The 27,096-nt window shown below is 34.3% G+C and overlaps 2 non-coding genes and 2 pseudogenes across 2 annotated transcripts; 2 read left to right on the forward strand and 2 right to left on the reverse strand.

Moving 5' to 3' along the window:
• Positions 1-7,084: 7,084 nt before the first annotated feature.
• LOC119581346 lies at positions 7,085-7,237 on the reverse strand (annotated as a pseudogene).
• Positions 7,238-10,428: 3,191 nt separating this feature from the next.
• LOC119581367 lies at positions 10,429-10,618 on the forward strand. Its single transcript, XR_005229511.1, has one exon. It is a non-coding gene; the product is annotated as a U2 spliceosomal RNA (small nuclear RNA).
• A 2,301-nt stretch (positions 10,619-12,919) lies between these two features.
• On the forward strand, positions 12,920-13,040 carry LOC119581419. Its single transcript, XR_005229553.1, has one exon. It is a non-coding gene; the product is annotated as a U5 spliceosomal RNA (small nuclear RNA).
• A 1,181-nt stretch (positions 13,041-14,221) lies between these two features.
• Positions 14,222-14,412, reverse strand: LOC119581348 (annotated as a pseudogene).
• Positions 14,413-27,096: the final 12,684 nt, after the last annotated feature.

A 27,096-nucleotide genomic window follows, 5' to 3' on the forward strand; every position in this document is an offset into this window, starting at 1 on the left:
TGTGGTTGGGGGGGGACAAAAACCCCAAATCATGTAAAAAATCCCTTTCTCGGTTTAAAACTCGGTTTGCACATCAATTAGGAATTTTTTTTTATATGTTTTAAGTAGAGTTGGTGAAAAAAAGATTAAAAATTAAAAAATTATTGAAAACCAATCTTTTGTATATTTTTAAATTTTCTGTTTGTGTTTTACATTTCTCAAGAGTTTACAGCATTTTCCTTATATTTTTGCAAAAAGAACTTATGTTTCAGTCAATAGCAACCAATAAAAAAAATTTACCTTTGCAAAGAGGGGGAGGATGACAGAAAACAGACAGAAAAAATTTAGGGTATGGAAAATCCTTTAATAACAATAATAACAGAATTTTGAAATAAAATTATATGTAAAGATAAGCTACGCCAGGGGGTCTTTGTCCTGTCAAAACAGGGTTTTACCATGAAAAGGAACCGGGCATGTGTTAACTTTAAGGGGCCCTCAAAACTAGGGCCTGGCTGTGAGGGGGGGCGGAGGAACGCCGAGGAGACGGAGTGGGTGTGCTCCTTAAGCCCTCGTGTTTGCCCTTGTGCCTGTAAAACTTTGTTTGCCCTTTAAAAGCTGTATCGTGCGTGTGACATGCTGGTTTCCCCCCCTTTTTGTGCCTATGAAATGTAGGGGTTTAAAAAAACTTTTTTAAATAAGGAAAGACTGTCATCGGGGTTTTTTATTTCGTGCCCTGCCTCGCCACGGGCGTTTCTCCTCGTGGTTTTCTGGGACCTGTTGTCTCGGTGCCTTTTTGGACTTTTTCAGTTTCCGCCCTGGGGTTAAACACCTCTCCCTAGTGCTTTGTTTTTGGTGGCAGAGAGAGACGAGGCGGTTAAAATGGTGTCAGGGGGGGGTTTTTGTATATTTGTCTGAGAGGGGTTTTATCTGTCGTCCAAAGATGGGGCACCCAGAGGGGGGGAGGCTATGATGGGCAGGACGAGTGAGGTGAAGCCGAGCCGAGGGCCCCGATCACTCCCATGTGGCCGGTAGGGGGGGAAAGGCAAAAAGGGGGCAGAAGAGCGGTACAGAGGGCACCGACAGGGCACCACTCGTCGAGATGCAGGCAAGGAAGGAGGGGAACGTTCTGCCGACTTGTTGAGGTGCTAAAAAAGCATTTTTGCTCTGTGAATGAAACTCAGCAGTATACCGAAAAGGGGCCTGAAAACGCGTGAAGAGTGAATGAGGGAGGGGTGCAATTGAGGGCGAGGTTCAGGCCTGGGGGAGAAGTGAAGGGGGAAAGGCGGGTCAAGAATTAACGTTGCAAGCAAGAAGGAGACGGGGTTTGGCAAAGATCCCAAGTGTAGTTTTTCGGGGCCCGCCTGGGTCCGGGGGCGGGAAAATTCCCGGGGGCCTCGCATGTCGTGTCGGAGCCAGTGGTCGCTACAGAAGGCTGGGGGCCCCCCGGGAACCGCTCCTTGGGGTATAGGTGGGGGCAAACCGCCCCCGGTCAACCCGCCCTTCCTCCCTCCCTCCCTTCCCCCCCCCGGGGTGTTAGTTCACGGCCCCGGTTCTCCCCCCCGCAGCCCCCGGCCTCCAACATTCTGTGAGGCAAAAGCCACCTGAATACGGGAAGTGGCCTGGGAGGCTTTCGCCCTTTTGAAATGCTGGCATCTGCCCAGGGCTGGACCCGGGGAAGAGAAGGCCCCTGCGCGGGTAACAAGCAAGGGGCCCGAGGTGGAAGTGTGGTCTCTGCCGGCACCCAAACCCTCCCTCTTACACCGCGTGGCGGAGGCTTTGACGCCTTTTCGGGCACCACCACCAGGCCGAGGTAATGGGGCCCACTTGAAAAAGCGGACTCGTGAGCGGGGCGAGACACGTCCAGCTGGCGCAGGATGTGGAGGCGCTGGAAAGGAGGTCGTACCCTGCGGCTGCGGAGAGATACTGGTCCGGGCCCGCGATTTTTTTGTTACGCTTTTAAGGACAGCATGCAAATTACGCAAGCAGGCACCCCCTGGGGCCCGGGGTGGCGCTGGCGGGGGCCCCTTGGGATTCGGGCCTTTCCTGAAGGCAACGAGTGGCCTGGGGCCAGCTGCTCAGCCCCCCCCGGACCTCCGGGGCCAGAGGCAAAGGGGAGAAGGTACATTGATGAAGGTGAGCCCGAGCACTTTCCCAAAGGCTGTTTGGTTCAGGGGGATTGTGTGCAGCTCAGGGGCCAGTGGAGGCTCGTTTGGGCGGGGGCAGCAGGGTGCAGCGGCTGCGGTGATGTGGCCGATCTGGACGAGCGCTTGCTGGGCCCTTTACTACCTATGCAAGTAAGGCGTGTGTCGCCCTTGGAGGGAAGCTGGTGAGGGTGAGGGTTTAAGATGTCCCTTCTTCCAGAGGTTTGGGCTTGCAAGGGGGGTTTAGGGCTGACCGTGCACCTTGCCCCCAGGACAGAGTCTAAATCCGGGTCGCGTCAAGAGTGATGCATGGAAAAGGGCCTCGTGGGCCCATTAAAAAACCTGCATTGGCTGAGGGCGTAGCGGTTGGGCGGACCCTTGTTGGCCGGGGGAAAGGGTTTTAGTTACAGTGTTGGTACTAACTTTTCCGAAAAGGGCCCGAAGGTGCCACTGGTAAAAGCGGGGCATTTTTGGGGGAAGTGGAGCGTCCAGAAAGTCTGGGGGACGGGGGTTTGGGTTTTTTTTGGGGGGCCGTCGCCGACTTCCTTGAGGACTTGGGCACCGGCTGTGGTGTTACCTGGGCCAGGAACTCTCCTGGGTCCATGGTGAAAAAGAAGAGAAGTCAGCCCCAGGGGGGCGATGAGACGTGGCGGGAAACCTGACCGAGAGGGGACGGCTTTTGGACGGTAAAGGGCGATCAGCAGACGTAAAGGGTGACCATGACCCGGGGGTCTTGGGGCGGGAAACCCCTTTGGGTGCCACTGCCAACCCCCGGCCCACACCCCCTCCAGAGGACCTCAGTGAGAGCAAAGGGAAGCCGCACTGGAAAAGATTTTTGTTTTCTGAGAACTGATTTACAATTACAGTTCTTTTGTTTAAAAGAATTTTTTCGTTCCCTGGGAATAATTTTTTTTAAAATTTTCTGTTTTGTTTCATGTTTGGGTATGTCAAGTTTGATAGGGGGGGGGGTAGTGCACGCCAGTGGGTCTTGCTCTGTGCAAAAAATTGTTACCATAAAAGGATGCCCGGGGCAGGGTTTTAACTAAAGGGGCCCTGGGCAAACAGACCGTGGCTGTAGGGGGGAGCGGATAACAAGCCGGGAGAGGAGTTGGTGCTGCTCCTGTGAAGACCTCGTGTGTGTCCCTTGTGACCTGATATAATTTTGTTTTGCCCTGTTAAAGCGTATCGTGCAGTGTGACATGCGGGTTTTTCCCCCCTTTTTGGGCCCTTAAAAAGTGAAAGGGTAAAAAACTTGGGAAAAAAAGGGAAAGACTGTCATGTGTTTATTTCGTGCCTGCCTCGCCATTTGGCGTTTTCCTGGGGGTTCGGGGACCTGGGGTGCTGGGGCCCTTTTTGGGGCTGTTCATGTTCCGACCTGTGGTTAAACCCGTCTGCCTAGCCTACTTTTGTTGGTGGCAGAGAGAGACGGGGCGGCGTAACAATAATATCAATCTCCGGGAGAGAAAATTTAAATTGATCAAAATCACGGCAGTATTTTATCATTGGTTTTTTATACTGTACACTTCTTTAAAATTTTACCAAATAGTATTTTCTCCTCCCATAATTTTTTAAAAAGTTTAAGGCAAAAAAATAAAGAACTCTACAAAATTGGTAAATCATAAACCATTATCAGATTTTTTCCCTTAATTGGTAACTGTGTTTGATGTAAATAAAAAGAAAAAATCTCCTGATGTGACTGACCCCATGGTTTTGAAATTTTTCCAAAGGGTATTACAGGTAACAATGGAAAAACGGTATTAAAGAAAAAGAAAAGGATTAACGTTTAAGTCCATCAGCGAACTTGAGAAATGTTGAATTCCTAGATCGGATGAGTGTCCACCGGAAACCCAAGAGGGTCTTTTAGCTTTACTCTTCAGCACGTTTTTTTTACTCCTTTCCCTTTTCTTGCCTGATAGGGGATTATAAAAAACAATACAGAAAAGTACTTCTTTTTGGGGAATGGCTGAAAAAGTCATTAAATTTTAAACTTGCCACAAAAACTTGCCTAATTCCGACGAAAAACAGATTTAGAAACGGTATTTGAAAATTTTAAAAGAAAAACTTAAAAAAACCCTAAAGGTAATGTTAAAGCTGCCCACGACCTTGTACTAAAAATTTTATTCATCTCTATCCGCAATTGGTTTTGCTAAATTATCATGTCATGATTTTTAAATTTTTTGTTATCTTAAAATGTCTATGATACAATGCTTTTTTTTTTCTTACCTGATATAATCAGTACATCAATTTTATTAAAATTTTTTATAAAATTAACTTTAGCATCAGCTTTAGCTCTTTTTCCCGACGCATAAAAATAATGTCTTTGATACAAAAATAACCATTTTAAAAGGGTTTGATTAATGAGGGTGAAAATAGAATTTTAGTAAGAATAGTATACAAATACATTAAAAAAATACTGAAAATCCCAAACAAAAAGAGGAACGTAACAGCAATGTGTATGAAAGCACTCAAGATTCAATAAAAACAAAATTCCTGTTTTGATTTCTATATTATTTAATCTTTTATTTAAAAGTAACGTGAAAGGGATGCTTTTACCCAGTTTTAAAACCCCGTAGAAATATCTTTTTATTCAATAGCTTTTGCTTGCATACACGCATTTTTTCCGATTGAAAAACTTAAATTATAAAAAGTATTTTGGTGCAAAAAAAAAACATAATTATATTCGTATGTTGAAAACCATGAACACAAATTAAAGATGTTAATTTAGTAAAAAATACCCCAACGATATACCACGTTAAAAACAGCTTTTCGTCCATCAACGAAATTAAGCAAAAGGGGGTCTAGCGTAGTTGGGTGGGTGACCGTTGGTAACCAGTGTCGTTGGCATTTTTATTTTAAACTTTACAGTTTTTTCATTTTTAAAATTTATAGCAGCTCTTCTTTTATCTATATAAAGAAATTTAAATTTAAATTATACTTCGTCCTAGGGGTTACAGTAAAATAATCGCCACGGAGAGAGGAAGAAGGGTCACAGAAAAAAGAAAAGGCTAACTCATAGAGGTAAATAAAGTAAATGCAAACCTACTTTTAAACATTTTTTTAATTTTTTGATACTAAATAGATTTTTTTGGGGGACTTTTTCAAGAAAAATAACTGAGCTGTAATAAATACTAATTTCCCTTAGAATCATTTAGTAATGATACCGGAAAGGAAAAATAAATATAAATGATTGTAATAAAAATGTCTAAAAAAAAAAAAAAAAAAAAAACGATTAAGTTTTAGCAAAATGTACTGCAGCACTTTTAAGCTTTTTTTTTTTTCAGGGCCGAAACCGCTAAAAAAAAGACGTGTGTCTGTTATAAACTTTGTAAACCCCAAAGACCAAATGAAAATTTAAAAGTATATGCCATAAATTACAAAATCCTAATTCAAACGCCAACGATATAAATTTTTCGGGTTTGGGGGGGGGCCGCCTGGGAACACCAACCCTGTCTTTTTTTTAGTAGATAACTGTGAAAAACAATAAATTTATGCACGGTTTAAAAACACAACACAAGCATACAAAAAAATATTTGGTCCAGTGTCCGCGTAGATACGCAGATATAAAAAAAATTTAAAAAATGCCAATGGGAAATTGCTATAAAGGTTGACTTGAAAGCTCGAAAACATGTCTCCACATGATGCACAGTAATCCGTCTTCCCTGTATAATTTTTTTTTCATAATTATCATTTAGGGTCATCGTTATCGTAATTACTGATGTAAATTAGCTGGGAAGATCACGATTATTTCTTCCATATTTATTTAATCTAATTAAAAATTCCTTTTTGCGCACTTTTTTGGGAGGGCAAAAATTACTGCCATTTTTTTTTTTATTGAAATAATATCACTATACCATGATGTGGTCATTAAATATTTACATTTTCATTATGGGAGTATATAATTACAAATTTTTATGCATTACTTGGACACCTTACATTCGTTACAGAGCTGAAAAGTCCCAAAAATTTAAAAGGGAAAAGGGATAAATTGGTGAAACCGAGCTACAAAAAATTTTGCAAAAGGGCAACAATTAGTTTAGCCAAAAAAAGCTAATAAAAATTCCACGACATTGAGGGACACTAAATTTCGTCTTCCCCATCGTGATTGGTTTGTTTAGTTGTCTTTTTATTTATCGTTGTCGTAATTACTGTACCCTAATAAAATAGCCAGATAAAACATTTTTTTTTTTCCCCCTGATCAACGTCACTATTTTTTCTATTTTTTGACTTACTATAATCTATTGATTTGGGGTTTCAATTATGATTTTTATCACATTACTGCTATTTTTTAAATTATCATCAAAAATATCATCACCAGGGCACTGCTATTAATGATTTTCTTCATCATTTTAGTCAGAGTGGCTTATCGTGTACTGTATCGATCGATGCTTTTGTATGGTATCCAATCCCCTTTAGGATTCAAAGTCGCTCGTTTATCGGTATCCCAGGGTGTTTTTCTTAAAAAGTAACGAAAAAAGGTACATCCATACTTTTTCATGGGAATCTTTTAAAAAACCCATTTTTTTTTATACTAAATATGTTATATTGTATATGTTATATAAATATTTATTATATATATAAATATATGTATAATAATATGTATCTATATATATATAATATATTAAGTATTATAAAAATTCATTGCTTGTTTGAAAATTTCTCGTGATAGGGAATGAAGGGGATTACCCTTCAAAAATACCATAATATTCCCCCTAAAATTTGCATAAGCTTTTAAAAAAATGGGAAAAATTTTTTTTTATCCATGCAGACTCCATGCTTTTTAAAAGAGATTTTTTAGATTTTTAAAGTTAAAACTTTGGAAAAGCTAAATATCTTCGAACGAGTTATCTGTAAAATTTTCCAAAGAGCTGGCTTACAAAATAAAGAATTATCAAAGTAAAAACATTTATCCCCGCTTCGTAGGCAAATGGATATAAAACACTTTTTTGGTAAAAAGAAATTTTTAAGGGGGGTTTGCGCGAACGCATCCCCGCTAAAAAAATTGCGCACTCGAGTTTAAACCCCCTTTGGGTTAATCGCATCAGCACCACCCGGGGGCATGGTGCCTCGTCCGGGGGGAACCGCCTTCTGATCACGGTATCTCCCTTTCCAGGTAATATGCAAAAAACCCCCGGGCTGACCCAGCTCACCCTTGAAACCCCCCGCTCTTTACAACACTTTATACAAATATCAGTTTGCTTTAGTTTCTCAAGATCCTTTGTAAATCACATTTTAATTATATTTTTTAAAAAAATGGTTTGAAAAAGGACTTCCTTGCAAAGGAATTAAATTTTAAAGTCCATTCATACGTAGAATAAATAGCTTTTTGGGGGGTTCGTTTATAAAACACCATTTTTTATCCCGAAAATTTTTTTTTAGCAAGTTTTTTTAAAAAATAATAAGTGTGTGAGCGCCACACACCACATATATCCTAAAAAACCCCATACCCCATTAAACAGGCGGGTTACATGTTTGCCTAAGTGTAATATTCAGATGATTTCAAAGTACACTGCGGGATAAAACCATTCAGTTTTAATTTTATTACGCTACCTAATATCACTGGAATGTTTGTCAAAATTTACTTTAAAGTTTTTATGGAATTTTTAAAGATTTTTATTCAAAGAAAAAGTACAAGTTTTTTCTGAGGGATCTTCGTAAAAATTCTTGCCATTTTCTATTATGTAAGTTACTAGTTACATTAAAATACACAACACATTATAAGGGGGTCAGACCTAGTACAAAGGGTTTGCAGGGGTTTGTTTTTAAAGGTTTTCGCTTTATTATAAAGTACAACACAGTAAAGGGAAAACACGGACGAAGTCTTAGGGGAAAAAGCTGAGAAGGGGTCGCATGTCCCGGGGCACACTTCACAATCCTCCTCCGGTAAAATCGCGGCGTCCCCCGTTCACACATCCTGCAGATTCGTCCGGCCTTTTCGGCCCCATGCCGTCCTCACGTCCTAGTAATCTTCGCGGATCTTGGGCGTCCTGGCAGGGGGCTCCTCTTCGGCATCTTAGCTCTTCGGCATCTTTGCTGACGACTTCTGGGGTTTGATGGATTTCCTGCTCCGGGAAGCAGCACCCATCCCCAACATCCTGGGGGGATTGTACCTGCTGCAAATTCCTGGTTTCGCTACATCATGAGCAGCTTACTACCTGCTCTGACGAACTCCTGGCCGCAGACATGAGTCAGAGAAAAATTATCAAAAAAAAAACTGACATTTGTAGACACTCATCACAAAATGACAAAAATTTCGAGCAAAAGAAATACATCATGATTTTTTTTTGCAATAGACAGCAAAAAACCCTATTAATGAAAAGGTTTTAGTGTCTTATGTTTGCGTGAAAGAGTAGGGGGAGGTGAGTAGTGAGTGAGGGTGAGTGTGGTGTGTGACGGAAAATGAATGAGATGAAAATGAGAGTGACCTCACACAGAAAATGTTCCAAACATGAAGATTAACATTCAATATAGAAAAACAGATAATTAGAAAGCATTTATACAAAATTTTTCAACTACCACACTGATTAACTTTATTGCGACGAATGTACGCATTAATGAATGGTGATGTGAAAAAAAATTTTAAGCTTTTTAATAAGGTATCTTTTCTGGGGGGGAAAATTCTGAACTGCCGAGTAGCCTGTCCCCCTATTCACATGGGGGGACCTATGCCCAAAAAAGGGTGTAGAATCAGGCGACCTGGGGCCCGAAAATCTGTAAAAAACCCTTTCTTTGATTCGTGATGGCGCTACCATTCCCTAGATATCTCCCGAAAACACACTACTGCTTGGGTGTACCCCAAAAATGCAGAAGTGAAAAGGGCGTGATAAATAAGCAAATAAGATTCTCTTAAAACCCCAGTCCTACAATAATAACGGAGAACTGCATATCACCTGACCAAAAATTGCCGACGAACCCAAAACTTCGGTTCTACTCATACCCATTTAAAGAGGGGCAGGATTTCGATCCCTGTGTGCTATGATAGGGGGAAGATCCTAACGCTTACTAAAATAATGATAAAAAATCGTGTTACAAGCTCAATTCTACCCGAAAACGTGTCACCAACGGCAATGTAACGGTGGGTACAGTTACCCCAAAGGGGTAACCTCATCAACAACCAAATTTCAGGGAAAAAAAAGTGGGCATCTCTTGAACTTTCGTGTCTTGACCGACCGGAAGGGAAAGATAATTTTAAATTAACTAATTTTTTTAAATAAAGCGATTTTATGTTTTTTACCACAAAACCGTAAATCACACAGTAATGTGATCAAAGGGTTTCAGAAAAAAAACGTGGGGAGAACATCCCTTTTGCTGTCACTTACATTTTTAAACCCAAAAAAACCCAAAGGGAGAGCGACTGCACCTACGGTTTAAACACTTTTAGGGGAAAAGGGAAAGGGGGAAAAAAAATAAAGGGCCCCACTTTTTTTTCACGTGGATTTGTACACATCGTAGATCGTGGAAGCGGTCGAAAACGATTTCGGAGACTGTGTTGTGGGCCCAAAGGGATGCAACAACCCCCCCTGTACCGGGTTGTAAGGGGTCAAAACCTTAGTACAAGGGATAGCGGGGGTGGGTTAATTTTTTAAATGACGGTTGACTCTTTTAATAAAGAGTACAAACAGAAAAGAAAACACACGAAAATGAGTATTAGGGTAAACGCTGGGCGGGGGGTTCACATGCCCGGGTGGGCCAGCCCTAAAAGGGCGAAGGCTAACCGGGCCCTTTTATCACTTTGGGCCGGGGGGGGGGCACGAATGAGAGGTCAGATGAGGCAGTTAAAAATCGTCAACTACCTCCTGCTGAGTTAAATGGTTCAAAAATAAAACTTGGACCCACATGGCAAAAAAACCCATGGTTACTGGTAAAAATATTACAGAAGTGTGCTTATGCCCTTCCAAACACAAGTTGTTTACGCAGGTGCGACTTTAATGCAGCAGAACAAGTATCGGACATGTGAGAAAAGGTCTATATATAAAAATTAAATACCTTATATGGAGTTGGGCATGGGATTTTGAGGGGTGCGCTTATTAGTGCGGGCTTTGCATGGTGGGAAATTTTTTTTAGAAAAAAGACTTTTTTGTGAAAACTGGTTGGAAGCTAACGGTTTTTTCTCACATTACTTGGGCCCAATAAATTTAAAAAAAACGCTTGAAACCCCAAGCAACAGTTTTTTTCATACAGAACCAAATCATTGCGTACGCAAATAAATTTTAAAATGACCCCAACGTAAAGTCTTTTTTCTACAAAGGAGCTTCACAAAAAACAATTTCTCATCAGTAACTTTTTCTGGACAAAAAACCCATTTTTTCAGTTCGCTTTTCCGGCCTTTGGCTAAATAAAAATTGAAGTTTTGTTTTGATCAGCTTAATATCTGTACGATCCCCATGGGGGATCTAAAATATTAAAATTTTTTTTTGGAAAAGGGCGAAGGGCTGGGGGCTTGTCCAACTTTGTCGCAGATCGGCCCTTATTGCAGTGCCCCCTGGATGGCCCCACTCCCTATAGGGAAATAAAATATTTTAATTTGTTTATTGACTTTTAAACGTTTATCCAAGTCCACTCAGTAAATGGGAGTAGGCGACCCCTTAAACGGCATTCCTACACCGTTGTCGGTTAATACAGGACCCCCAAAAAGTAAATCCACCCCCTTTTCTAGGAGGATTTTAAATTTAAAAACCCCCTTTTTAAAAAGTTTTACAATTACTAATAGCCTGATGCCCCTTTTCTTTTAAAAAATAAACAATGTAAAACCTGAGTCCTAGTACCCCTGAACTCACATAATCAAGATACAAAAATTTAATAAATTAAATAGGAAGTCCGTGTAAAAGGTATTTTAAATAAAAATTAGGGATCTTATAAAATTTTAGACATCTGTAAAAAACAAAAATTCTTTCTCCTCGGGGGAACCCCCCTTCATTCATCTCAGCCCCTTTATTAAGTCCCGACAAAAACAATTTTAAAAATTTTTAATAAAATGTAAATAAAAGGGCCCTTGAACCCTCTTGCCCAAAAACACCAAAACAATAATCTAAAATATTTTTTCATAGAAATTACTTTGAAATTGGGCCTAATCCCCTGTATAATTTATATGCTCCCTCTAAATACTATAAAAAAAAAGGGTTTCCCCCAAAAGGGGGACTTTTACAGATTTGATTCTTCTTTGGGCCGGAGAGGTGAAGTAATGAAAGTTCAACTTGGACAATATGTAAAAATATTTTTAGAGAAACCATCATTTTTTTTTCTAAAACCAGCGATTTTAAAATTACTTCTGAGAAATAAAAATTTTTACTAGGGGTCTTCCTTTACTTTAGACGGGATCGGGGGCATTGAAATCCCCAAGGTTTTGGATCTCCCAGACGGTCTTTTGGGAAGATATTAAGGTTTAAAATTTGTAAAAATAAATAATGTTAAAATCACCAAAAACTGAAGTGTGTAAAAGACCTGCATGCATTCCCATTCCAGGGAGACATCATGCCCCCAAAAATTTTTAAAAGTGAAAAATTTTGGAAGAAATTTGCACTAATGTATTTTTAAAAGAAATAGAAATACCCCCAGGGCCCAAAAAAATTAAAATTTTCTTTTTGCAAAATTACAAAACCAACCACCCCAAGGGGGAAATTACAAAAAAAAGGGTAATAACACTAACAAGGGTTGGGGCCCAGTGGCTTTTAACGGGTAAGCATCAATAATAAAAAAAAATATATATATTTTAATTTTTAAAAAACATGAATATTTTTTACAGTGATTATAAACAGCCCCTAACAGGTACTGGGGTTTTGGATTTGAAATCTACGAAGCAGGGAGCCCCCCCAAATAAATTTTATATATGGGAAATTTTTTTCCCCTGTGGAGTTCTAAAAATTTTCAAGAAACTTCTAGTGGCCTGTATTAAATCACTCCCCTGTGTGACCTCCTCTAAACCACCCGGAAAAACCGAGTCAGAACGGTCATAAAAACTCCAAGAAAAAACACTTTAAACCGTTTCCCCGCTCAGGGGATTAAACTAACAGTCCTCTTTCGGGGTTTGGAATATTTTCCCCGGGGAATCTAGGCAAAAAACCCGGCAATCGCACTATAAAAGGGACCCTTTAAAAAAGTATGTCATAGTTTTTTTTTCCCTAGTTTTAACTCACCCTGCTTTTTAAACTAAAGACTTTCTTCTAAACGGGGGTTTTTTTCACGCGTTCCTTTTTACAAAAGTATGATGAAATATGGGGACAAAAAAAAATTTGGGGCCCCTTTAAAATATTTACTAACCTACAACATTTTAATAAAATTTTACTATACAGAAAATTTTAAAGTGGAACTTTGCTTTTACTATCGATATTTAAAACAAAACTTTTAAATCCCATTCGGGGCCAAAAGGGACTATCTAAACTACATAAAAGGGATTATCTTCATATTACCTTTTTCCAAATGCTATCCTATAAATTAAGGTAATATTTTAGGTATTTATAAGGAAAATCTAATGTGGAATAAAAAAAGGGTTTCCATGTATTTTAAAAAGTTTTTCTCGAGGGGTTTAAATGTTTTTAAAGGCACAAAAGCCCTCCTATAGTGATGTTACAATTTCAATTTTTAAAATTTCAGTCATGTAAAACCCAAACCGGTTTATATATTTTCCTTTAACGAAAAATTTCCTTTAACTACACACTTACTTTTGGGGCGTGCTAATCCTTTTTGATAAAATAACAATTTTGGTTCTTTCAAGATTTTCCCTTTCTTGCCCTTTTTTAATTTCCCCCTTTCTAGGGAACCCCTCAGTCTACCTTTTGGTAAACTTGATTCCCAAAATTTAATTTCAACTCTGGTTTCCCTTCAAAAGCAAAAATCTTTGCCTTTTACTAAAGTTTTCCCCGTGGGGGGAAAAAACCCAATGAGTCTTACCCCCTTTTTTTTCTAAAAGGCCCACTTCGGTGGGTTCAAATTCAACATACGCAATAAAAAAATAATTCACTAATAGTAATCTTTTAGTCCGGAAATATCTGGATAAAGGGAAATTTAATTAGTTGGTTTTACACAAATATTTCAAACCCTTTTTATCCTCGGCCTTTAAAAAAAATTGCCTTTTTTTCCCTTTATATTTTACATTTTTTTAAAAAAAACGCTATCAGTTTTGGGGTTTTGAAGCTTTCATTTACTGTATTTTTACAGTTTTTAATCTCCCGCTTGCTTCATCCTAATTTTCATTTACTTGGGGGTTAAAGGGATTATCCTTTTAACAAATAAAATAATTTTCAAAAAACTTAACTATGGGTTTTGGAAATTGGTACGTACATTAAAAGTTATGGTCTACCTGCTGTTTAATTTTAGATATTTTACATTTCTCCACCACGATCTACTCTGAAAAAGCCAACTCCCCTAATATATCATATTTTTTTCTAACTAAAATGTGTAAATATTAAAAAGTGTGTGGGCAAAACATTTATATTTCAAAATAATAAAAAAAAACATAAAAAAAATATTTATCCCCCAATGTTAAAGGTATAGGGAAAAGAGGAAACCACAGTGTACCACCCCTATAAACCACCCCAACTATAAGCAGAAAAAAATGTATGGGGAAAACGCAATTCTAATTAAAAATAAATGTTTTTTCCATGTTCATATTTTTTTTTGACGAAATAAACTCCCTTGTAAAGAAAAAAATATGCCAATTGGTTAATATGAAAATTTAGCAACTACTTTAGTTAGTCTCAAAAATAAAAAAACATTTTTAAAAAAATGTAAAATTTCCTTTTTCATCCAATTAGATACGTCAAATTTCCTTTCAATACCCCCTTTTTTGGCATTTTATACAATTTGGGTATTTTCCCGCTTTGGACACTACAATCGTTTAAAAAATTTTGCAAGGGCCCAAAATTTGAAAAAATAAAATCAATAAAATTTTTGCAAAGTTGCCCTAATAATTTTTCCAGGGGGTAAAAGAATTTCCAGGGGAGCTTTTCTTTTTGGGGAAATTTTCTATGAACTCTTGGGGTTTATTTACAAAATGAAATTTTCTAAAAAGTTGTTCCACCCCTTCCCTGAAACTTGGGCCCCATTTAAAGGTTTTTAAAGGGTTTGGGGTTTCCCATGAATTACTCCCAAATGTTCGAAAAGTAATATGGGGGATACGCGAAAGCAGCCCCCCCTAACAAAAAAATTTCGCATCGATTTTTTCCACATTTGGGGTTAAACGCAGGGGGCAGCCCCCCGGGGTGCAAAAGGTGAGCCTCGTCCCGGGAGGGGGGGGGGGGGGGGGGGGGGGGGGAAAAGCCTCGTATCACGGTATCTCCCTTTTCCAGGTTTTAAGTAAGCTTTACCAAACCCCGGGGCCCACCCACCTCATCACACTGAGAACCCCACCCCCCTTCCCACAACACTTTATACAAAACCAATTGGAATTTTTTTTTAAAGTAGGGCTCTTCTAGTAATGCCACTTTTGGGTTTTTATTTAAAAAATGTATTTCAAACAAAAAGGTCCCCTTTTTATTAATTCCCAAAAAAACTAAACCTTATCATAACGTAAATTACAGGTTAAGAAGCTTTTTTCCCCTGTACTTCGGGTTTTCCTAATTTTTTCATCGTGATATTTTTTTGGCATATTTCATATGAAAATCCACCCCATACACCGAACATATTCATTAACCCTTTAAGGCATCCATAAATTTCCGATGGGTACATATTACGAACATAGTTCGTATTTAAAATTTAAAAAAAATTTACATGATTTGGGAAAACCCCTGGTTTAAAGCATTTTTTAAAACTTGCTTATATTTTGCAAGACTTATATATCCCAAAGGGAAAAAATTTGGGGGGTTCGAAAAAAAAAAAATGTATATACATATGTGTGTGGAAAAAATTAAAACCCCAAAAAATTTTTCGTGTGTTGGCCCCGTAACCCTTTTTTAAAACAATATAAATATACATGGACGTTTGTGCGTGTGGGGCGCGTGTCAAAGTGGCGGGTATATACAGGGCCACCCCTAATTAAAATAGTAATAGATCTTGGGGATTTTACGGCTATGCAGGCGGTGTCTTTTGGGTTTTGAACGTGTGGGGCCCTGCGGGGTGTGCTTGTTTACGGGGCATGAATAAAGTTTTTTTTAAAAGGGTTTTTGATGGTTAAAAAAACCTTTAAAATTTTTTTTCCCTGTTTTACCCTTTTCGGGGGGGTTTTTGGGGAAGGGGCCGGTGGAAAATTTTAATAAACATTTTTTTATCCCGGGGAAACCCCCTTTCTAAATGGGGGAAAATCAATAATTTTCCCAAAAAAACTTTAACCCGGGCGGTTTTTTCCTTAATTCAAAATTCCTTATCCCCTTAATATCTAACCATTTCCCCCCCGGGTTTCGATATTTAAAAGGGTTTTTTGAAAATTTGGGCGGGGTTTCTGGGGGTTTTGGCCCACCTTTGGGCCGGTTTGGGTCGGCCCCAGGGGAGGGACCTCCCGGGGTTTGGGTTCCCTTCCCCGGGGGGGGGGGACTGAACCCCAATTCAATTTTGTTGCAGTTGGCCAAGTTTAACCCTTAGCTCCCCCTTAAGGTGATTTAAAAAAACTTAAAAATATTTAGTTTTCTTTCGTTAAAGGTCGAAAGCAATTTTTGAACCCCAAAATTTTTATACAAAAATTTTATTTCAAAACTTCATAAATCAAACAAATTTAATAATTTTTAAAACGGGCCCTTTTTTTTGTAGTACTTTTTTTAGATAAAATCCAATCCCCGGGGAAAGATATTAAAAAATTTAAAAATCACCCAGGGGTTTCCTAAATTTCCGGGGGAAAGGCCCTACAGTTCATTTCCCTCCCCCCGGGAGGGTAAAAACCAAAATTTTATTTCCCCTGCAACACCTTACTCCCCTTCTTAAAAAATGTTAATATTAATTGGCCTTTATTTAAAACAGTGACCTTTTTATCCGCTTTGAAGTCCCGGGAATGAAATTTTAAACAAAATATAAAATTAATGGGGCAAAACTACCGTAAGAAAAAAAAAAATTTTAAAGATTTCTAAAAGGTTTTTATACTTTAATAAAACCCAAATTTCCCAAAAATTTTTTTAATTTTAAAAAAAACCCTTTTAACGTGAAAATTTTCAAAACAAGGTAAACATTACTTCCGGGTTTTTAAAAAACCAAACCTTATTCCACCAACACCTTAAAAAGTAACTTATTAAAAATTTAACTATTTAAGGCCCTTCATTAAAATTACCCCCCCCTCACGTTTCAAATTCCACTCCTTTGAGAAACCCCCGGACATGAAGTAATAAAGGATCAAATTTAATTTTAAATTCACTCCCGGGGGCAATTTTCCCCTTTTTTTGACCCAAGGGAATTTTGGGAAACAAAATAAATAAAAAAAATTGGGAAAAAATATCTAAAAAAAAAAAAAAGGTTTTTTATTTTTAAACTTTGTTTTTTAAAAAAGCCCCCAACAAATTACGAAAAAAAAAAAATTTAAGTTTTTTTTTTTTTTTTTTTTTTTTTTTTTGGTTTTTTTTATTTTCAAAATCTTTTTTTTGGTATTCAAAAAAAAAAGGAAAAAAACTTTCAGGGCTAAAATAAATATAGGAAAAAATTTTTTCCTAAAGTCATTCCAGGTTTTCCTCTTTATAAAATGCTAATATATATACTTTATATACACTTTACCATGCTAATAAAAACGAATTAATATATTTCTAAAACTGGCCATTATATAGTACTCAAAAGATTAAATATAATGTCATACTAAATATTAATAATAAACATATAATAGTACAATATATATCAAATAAGTCTAAGTTATTATCAATATTAATAAACAAAGCATTATAACTTGCAAACTTACTCTATAACATTATGTATGTATAATATATATCTGCCTTATAAATCACATTGATTCATTCATCTTTGACTACGTAACATGAAGTAATAAAGATCAATATAATAATTAATGGGCATATATGAAAGATAGACAGAATAATAATATCATATCTAAAGGTTTATATTATTTAATACAATACAATTAGAACAATTAACTTGAGTATTATTAAATCTGTATAATACATTAACGATAAAATTACTATACAAGTGTAAACTATCATTTACAGCCAAACATTATTTATTAAATCATAAATAGTTCAACAGTTCAACTTTAAGAATTGAGAACTTATCCTAGAATTATCATAAATCTATTATTATTAACATATTAATCAATGGTATAAAATAGATATAAATATTATAAATATGATATAATTATTTATATTCATAAGATAATTTTATATGATTGATTAATAAAAATTTTATCAGTGTAATAATATATGTATATGATGCTATTTGTATTTCATAGATATTTGCATTTTTAATATTTCATCAATATTATAAATAAAATATAAAACTATATCTCTATACATGAAAATATGAATAATAAATATTATAATAAAATAAATTACTATATTAACATAATACATCTTTATATAATCATTAATCATTCCAATATTATACATCATATTAATTACTATATAAACTTATAATATATCTATATATATATATCAATTTATATATAATAAAATATATTATATATTATATCTATTATATCAATATATTATATATAATATAATATTATAATATATTTATAATATTAATTGATATATATATAATATATATGAGCTATTCATATATAGATAGATATATCTGATATATTATATATTTATAAAATATATTATAGGTTATCAAGGCATATATATATATCGTAAAGTAATTAGCTATATATAAATATATATATATGATGCGAATATTTATATGATACGGGTGTCTATAGTATTATATATATCTTATATCATATATCGTTATAGCATATATCATATATTATATTATATATATATAATATTATATTATATAATATATATATACATGCAGTATATATATATATATATATATATATATATATATTATATATATATATATATATATATATATATAATATACATCTATATATATACTATACATAAATATCATCAATAATATAAATACTAAAATCATTAATTGCATATCACTTGTTTACGAGAGTTTTAATGTTCATACCCATTTTTCCAGACGCAACAAACAACATGTGTGACAGGACATTACCGTGTCCGGCCTACCGTCACGCCAAGATTGTTGTTTCTGAGTCATCATAACGTAATTTTATAGGTGAATTCTGACTTTTCAGACTTTTTCAGCTCTTGGTGCTTTGCTACACCTTTCAGTGCCTTGATTTCACGGTTTTGCAGGACTACATTAAGCGTGTCGGCAGCCAGCCTCAGACCCGCGGCGGCACTCTTCTACACCCGGGTGTATGGATTGGCTTTTGACTTTGCTTCAGTAAAATTCCTGAGCATGTCACAATTGATACGACGTGTCCAAGTGAGACCGATATTCCAAAACTATGCCTGTAATAGATGCCGAAAGTTTGACACCTTATTACGATGAATGATAAAGACACTGGTAAATTGAATTTGGTAAATGTGCTGGACTCATGACCTGCTGGACGTAATGCTGCTCAAGTGTGCTAACTGTGCAACTACCATCAATCTGGCTTACTGAGTGCAGCGGCTTGAAGGACACTGAAATTTTTGCATACATGAGAGCATGAAGTACCGTGAAGCCAAGAGAAAGGTTTACCAACAACCAATACTTTCTGCGCTTCCGCAGCAACAACACTCCCAGTGTAAAAAGCTCAGTCAGGAGCTTGCGGCTAAAGACAAAGAAATTGCAGAATTAAAGGCATACCAGAAATTGCAGAATTAAAGGAAACTGCTAAAGAATTTAAGATTGAATAATACAATTCAACAAATTGCTGAATCAACCCAGCAAAAGCAGCAGCAGCATCATACGGATGATCATACAAAAACACAATCTTGATCGCACCTTGTCCAGACTGGTTCTGCTTATGAGCCGCTAGGATTGGTTCTCGGAACAGATTATCTTCTACTGGGCGTCTCCAAAGCAGTGAGACGCAGGACATACAGGCTACTGTCTCCAAAATACCCATGGGAGGCCCCTGGGTAGCGAGGGGAAAGAGGACAAGGCACTTCCAACCCCATAAAATGTAATCTTCACGTTAACCATTGTACAATGGAACTGTCGAAGTCTTAGAACTAAAGTAAATGACCTCAGATTATTAGCATCATCTTAAGCTCCCGATGTAATAGTTCTCCAATCTTGTGTCAAATGGGGTCGTTTCGCTGAGGAACTACCATCTGTGTCAGAAGGAAGGATGGAGAGGGTAGGGGTGGAGGCGGAGTCGCCATGTACATCCACCTAAGCGTCCCATTCATGTAGTAGGAATTGATTCTACTTTGGAGTATGTCACATGTTCAGAAATCAGTAACAGTATCTGACTACATGTTCAGTTTATTGTCCACCTGATAATGTGGTAATTTATGATGACCTTTTTGCTCTTCAGGATAGTCTGTCACAAAAGAAATTAATTTCAGACGATTTTAATGCTCATCATACGTTATGGGGTTCCCTGTGGCCGGAGGGTGGAGGTGAGCAAGTAGTTAAGTTGATTAATGATTCTTGTCTGATCCTATGAACGATGGTAGTTCGACGCGGGTGAACGATAATACCAGTACTTTTTACTTTATTGGCCTTCACTAGTCTCTTCATCAATAGTAGCCAAGTACCCGTGGCACACATTGACGACTCGTTGGAAGCGATCATCTTCCTATTTTTATTGAATAATCAAGCAACACAACAGGAATACCTTCAGCACCTAAATTTTTAACATAAAACAGCAGATTGGGTCACCTTCACAAAGAGCGTCAAGTTCGAACTTGATAAACCATTGCTGATAAAGTAAACAATATTCAGAATTGTATATTAGATGCAGCAGTGATATCCATTCCTAAACCTTCGACAGATAGGGTTAAGCATAGAGTTCCACGTGGACACTAGACTGCCGCAGGACGCTGTGCAACGAAATAGGGCCTTCAGGCTTTTCAAAAATAATATCAACAATGAGAACCTTTTCAATTACAAACAAGCAAGAGCTAGGTCCCATAGAACAATTAGACAAATAAAATGATTCCTGGCGGAGCTTGTCTCTACAATTAACAGCATCACCCTAATATCACAGGTTTGGTCCACTGTCAATAAAATAAATAAAAAAAAATCTTCACAATTTAAAATATCATTCATGAGGGAACCAATTCCGATTCACCTAGAGGAATTGCTAATGCACTCGCTAAGCAGTTCTCATATACAAGCAGCTCAGACAATTATCAACCCGCATTCCTGACCACCAAGGAAGCGGCTGAGCTGCAACCTATTCACTTTGCCACGGGAGATAATCTTGATTAAATCAAGTTCTAACAATGGATGAGCTTATTCGAGCTCTAGAAGCCTCGTAGAGGAACATCCCCAGGCCCCAATGAGATTCGATATGACATGATCTTAATCATGATGCCATGATTAAGTTGTTAGAAGTGTACAATGAAACTTGGAAATGCCACACTTTTCTAAAATCATGGCACTTCGCCCACATCATTCCCATATTGAAAGGAGGGGCAAATTCCACATCTGCCATCTCATACCGCCCAATTTCGCTGACAAGTTGCTTATGTAAGGTCACGAACGATTTGTTAACAGTAGGTTATTACATTTTATAAATTCCTGTAATTTACTAGTTGACACGGCGGATTCTTGATAAACTAGTCATAGTCATGTCATATTCTGGAGGCAATTAAAAGATTTTTTTATTTCGGTATTTTTTAGATATAGAAAAAGACTACAACATGACATGGTGATATGGCCCACTCAGAAAGCTTTATGCTTTTGGATTATGCGGAAACTTGCCTCGTTTTATTCAAATTTTCATTTAAAACAGAACTTTGTCAAACTTTTTCCCCCACAATGTCACTTTTTCGGACATTTTTGTCCAGACAAACAGGGTCTTACAGTAAGGTCACGAACGATTTGTTAACAGTAGGTTATTGCATTTTATAAATTCCAGTAATTTACTAGTTGACACGGCGGATTCTTGATAACTAGTCATAGTCATGTCATATTCAGGAGGCAATTAAAAAGATTTTTTATTTCGGTATTTTTTAGATATAAAAAGCCTACAACATGACATGGTGATATGCCCACTCAGAAAGCTTTATGCTTTTGGATTATCCGGAAACTTGCCTCGTTTTATTCAAATTTTCATTTAAAACAGAACTTTCTGTCAAACTTTTTTCCCCACAATATCACTTTTTCGGACATTTTTGTCCAGACAAACAGGGTCTTACAAGGAAGTGTCTTGTCGCCAACATTATTTTCCATGTTCGATCAGTGGTATTTTACCAGCTCCCCTCGGAATCTTAAATACAAATTGCATCCAACTGGCACTGGATATGATCATAACTGGGGCCTCCAATGGGTTGTAAGTTTCCATAAGAGAGTATTGGGGTAATTTATTCACATAGGAGGAAGCCGAACATCAGGCTAACTCTAGAAAAAAATCACCAAATACCTCTTCAAAAGTCTGATAGATTCCTTGGTCTACTCTTTGATAGTAGACTCAATTCGAAAGACCACATTGGTCAGTTAAAGAAAAAAAAGTAAAAAAACACTTAATTTACTAAAGTGCATTTCTGGTAATAAATGGGGGAACTGATTGAAAGTCTTTGCTAATGATATATAATGCCCTGATTAGTTCGAAAGTAGATTATGAGTCAATCGTGTATGGCTTGGCATCGAACTCAATTTTAAAGTTTGTTTGTTGTGCAGAATGCTTGTTTGCATGCGTGTCTTTGAGCCTTGAAGTAGAGTCAGGAGTACCTCCCCTCCGACTCAGACTCGCTAGTTAGCACTGACCTATGTCGCAAAGGTAGCTCGAGACCCAAGCCATCCTATTGGCAATAGAGCCATTAGGCCCTTTGCCACGCGAATTCACCACCTCGTCGAGAAAGTAGATATAGATCTCTCTACCATCGATACCCTGGCTCAATCAAATATAGCGCCATGGGAAACCCACAATTTTTCTATTAAGGAAGCTTGGCTTCCATCAGCTAACACCATGGTGCCAGAGGTGGAGGTACGCCAGAGGTTCAGAGATCTTTATTAAACATCTCTGTAACAGGCCATGAATGCCTCTAAACAATGGTTGTGCTGGTTGGTAGTGATAGTGGTTATTACGGCTTGGCTATTTACTAAGGTAGAGTACTACACAGTGAAATGAACATACGAGACCATGTCTTCGAGTAAGCGCTGAGCACGCGGTTGCGTGTCAAAATGATTTCTGTGAGCGAACTGCGAGATCAGACGAGGTCAGATATAATTGTCATCTAAACCCACGCTGAGGCGTTGGTTCCTAACCTGACTTAGAGCAGCGTGGTCTATTTGTCTAATGGCCTACACAAATCGTGCTTATGCACAGAGTATAATCTCCCTTTTTTCCATACATATGTACACCGACGGCTAAAAGACAGCTGAATGTGTGGGAGCGGGTGTATGGTCGACTGAATGTGAACTGAAATTCAGACTGCCAAGTCAAACTTTCTGCCATTGATAAAGTTTTAGAGTTTGCACTATCGATGACCCACGAGAAAAATTTTTTTCTGATTCATGAAGTTCATGTAAAGCCATTAAATCATTAGAAACCACCAAAAATGAACGACTGGGTAATGTCATTCGTAAGTTATATGGTGCCAACAAATCAATCAAGCTAATATGGTACCATGCCACTTTGTTATCCATGGCAATGAACATGCTGACAAATCAGCCGGGTCAACTGGTGATCTGGAACTTGGCATAGTCCGTACAGTCTCAAGTGTTTTGTGTCTCTTATAAAAACAAAAATACATCAGCGGCAAAATGAGTGGACCAACCTACAAAAAAGCAATAAAATCAATCCAACAATAGAACTGTGGGGGACAGCCCATAGGAAAGATTGAAGGGAGGTGGTGGTGGTGTTGGCCCGTCTTAGGGTCAGTGCCACTAGATTAACCCTCCTCTACCCTTATATCGAGAAAAACTTCCCCCTACAATACACTGATTGCAAATACCAACCTCACAATAACCTATATATTAACCCAAAACCCCGAAATTTATGTTCGTCCCTTTTAGGTTTTGTGATTTTGTTACATACAGATGGCTCCACATGTGCTCAGCTCCAAGGAGTCCTATCAGTAGGCCCTACTGATGATTATTTCCCATTCCTTGAATTGGCGGGGAAAAAAGCGTTTTTCCTTTAATACAATTGATACAATACTGTTATTATTGGTTATTGAAAGTTTGGTTATTAAAGTATTTAAAATCTTTTTAACATTTAAGACAATGAATAATCAAAAGATCCTTTTCCAAAGTCAAGAAAGGGTAAACCGTGAAAGGTAGGGCTAATAAGTGACCCTTGATGACTAACACTTGTAGAGCCATCTATGTGTGAATACAATAAATAACCTGTGTTACGTGGCAAAGGCATGTATTCTTGCCAAACGGGCATTGGTTAACAACTTCCCAAAATTCAACAATAACAGAATAAACCATAAAAAATATTTTCGAATTAAAATATAGAATTTACAATATCAATCTGCTATCATGATAAAAATAATAAAACTTTAAGGGGATAAAACTTACGACCTTATAGACTGAAATAAATGGATCTGGATAATGACTTGGGTGTCTCTGTTAAAAGGCCATATGCCTGGCGATAGAAAAAATCCCAAAAAACAACAACTTTATACATACATACACTACATATACCTATATATGTTTTACATATATACACTACTGATATATACATATATGATATATATATATTATATTTTTATACACAGCAATATAATCAATATACCCATACAGCATATATATGCCCACACAAATTATGTCAATACATATGACTAAAATAAAATACGGAAAAGTACATATACAGATTCAAAATATATATATAAAATTTTATATATATTATATATATATATATATATTATATTATTATATATATAATTCCTAATATATAAATATATATATATATATATATATATTATATTATATATTATATAAATATATATATATATATATATATATAATTATATAAATTAATATTTATATATATATATTATATTATATATATTTTATTTTTTATATTATTATATATAATATATTTTAAATTTTATTATTTTTGAACACATCATGTGTTTCCCCTATACATGAAATTTTTTCCTTAAAACCCCCCCTTATAAAATAAATTTTTTATTATTATATTTTTTATAATTATATATTTTAAATTAAATAATAAATTTTTTTATAAAAATTTTTTTTTTAAACCCAAAAAAATAAAAAATTTTAAAATTCAAAAATTTAAATTTTAAATTTTTTTAAAAAAATTTATTAAAAAAATTTAAAAAAAAAATTTTGTAGTTTTTAAAAATATTTTTTAAAAATATATATATATATTTTAAAAAAATATATTAATATTATGTATATTAAAATATAATTTTATATTAAAAAAATTATAAAAATTATATTTTTTTGGGGGGGGTGTGTGTGGTGTGTGTGGGGTGTGGTGTGTTGTGTTGTGTGGTGTGTGTGTGTGTGTTTTTGGGGGGGGGGGTTTTGTGTGTCCAAAATACATATAAAAAAACCAAAAATTAAATATTTTTAATATTTTATTATTTTATATATAATTATATTAAAAATATATATATTTATATTAATTAATATAAACTGTAAAATATCTATTTAAAATTTTCATGATAAAAAAGAATATATTCAGAAATTATAAAAAAAATTAAATTTAAAAATATATTCTTTTAAATTTTAATAATATTTTAAAAAATATTTTATATTACTTAGAATTAAAATAAATATATATATATATATATATATATATATAATATAATATTTAAATTTTGTGCTTGGTGTGGGGGTGTGGTTGTGTTTTGTGTGTGTGTGGTGGGTGTGTGTGTGTGTGTGGGGGAGTGTGTGGTTGTGTGTGTGGGGGTGTCGGTGTGTTTGGGGTGTGTGTTTGTGTGTGTGTGTTTGGGTGTGTGTGTGTGTGGGTGGTTGGTGTGTGTGCTCGGGGGTTGTGGTGGTACATGGTGGTGTGGGGGGTGAAAGTGTGGTGGGTACAGTATGTTGTATGTGTTGGGTGGGTACAGTTTGTATGTTGTGGGGGTTACAAATTGCAGGTTTGTTAAATTTATCATTTTTTTTTAATTATAATATTTTTTATATAAAATATTTTATATAATTATTAAAATTAAAAAATAAAAAATATATAATATATAAAATAACATAATAATACATATAATAAAAAAAACATTTATAAAATTATTAAAACTTTTTTAAAAATAATATTAATATTTTAAATATAATTATATATAATATATTATATATAAATATATTAAAAAATACATTAACATAATATATATAATATTTATAATATAAAAAAATTAAAAAAAATTAATAATAATGTAATTATATATATGTTTAATATTAATTATTATTATTATAAAAAATTATTATATATATAGTATTTAAAATAGGGTTTGATATTATATATATTAAATAAGAAAAATATATAAAAATTAATAAAATATATATTTATTTTAAAATTTTATATAAATAAATATTTATATATAATTATTTATATTAATATGATTATATACATAAGGAAAAAAATATAAAAATAAATAATTGTTTTATAAATATTTTATTATATACAATAGATTAACATATTTATATAACATATATGTTATATAACTTTTTTTATAAAATAAATTTTATAACAAAGTTATAAAAAGGGGGAAAAAAAATAAAATTTTTAAAAAAAAGGGGGGGAAAAAAAAAAAAATTAAAAAACAAAGAAAACAAATGGGAAAAAAAAAAAACAAAGAAAAACAAAATAAAAAAAGGGGAAAAAAAGAAAAACAAGGGGAAAATTACAGGTAAATAACAAAAAAAAAAAAAGAAAAAAAAAAACCAAAAAAAAAAATATTAAAAAAAATTTTTTAAAAAAAAATTTTAAAAAAAAAATAAAATAAAAAGAAATAAAAAAAAAAAAAAACAAATAGAAAAAAAAAAAAAAAAAAAAAAAAAAAAAAAATTAAAAAAAAAAAAAAAAAAAAAAAAAAAAAAAAAAAAATTTTTAAAAAAAAAAAAAAAAAAAAAAAAAAAAAAAAAAAAAAAAAAAAAAAAACAAAGATATAAATTAAAAAAAATATAAAAATTTAAGAAAAAAAAAAAAAAAAAAATAAAAAAAAAAAAATATAAAAAGGAAAAAAAAAAAAATAAATAAAAAATTTTAAAATAAATAAAAAAAAAAATAATTTTAAAAAAGAAAAAAAAATTATAATTATAAATAAAATAATATAATAATTATTTAAAAAATAATTAAAAGGGTTAAATAATATTAAAAAATTTTTTTATAATATAAAAAATTTTTTTTTATATATATAAATATTATATATTTAAAAATATTAAAAATTAAAAATTTTTTTTTAAAAAAATTTTACATTTAAAGAAAATTTTAAAAATATATATTATTATAAAAAATAAATTTTTAAAATTAACATCTAAAAAATATATTATATAATAATATATATATAATATTATATTACTTTTATTTTAAAAATAATATATATATAATATATTAATATATTATATAATATTATAAATTTATATATAAATATATATTTTAAAAAAAAAATATTTTTATAATTTTATATAAAATATATTAATATATAATATAATTTTAAAATTTTATATAAATTTTTAAAAATTTTTTATATTATAATATGTATAATATATGTATCTATAATATATATAAACTCTATTAAATCTTTATAAATATATAATATATTATATATTATATATATATATATAATAATATATTATTATATATATACATATATATATAATATAATATTAATATAATATTATATATATATATATATAATATATATCACATATATATATATATATATTATAGATATATATATATTCTATATATGTATATACCATATGCAATATAAAATATATTTTACATATATATATA

Source organism: Penaeus monodon, chromosome 14 (assembly GCF_015228065.2).
Source record: "Penaeus monodon isolate SGIC_2016 chromosome 14, NSTDA_Pmon_1, whole genome shotgun sequence".
In the NCBI taxonomy this organism is placed as follows: Eukaryota; Metazoa; Arthropoda; class Malacostraca; order Decapoda; family Penaeidae; genus Penaeus; species Penaeus monodon.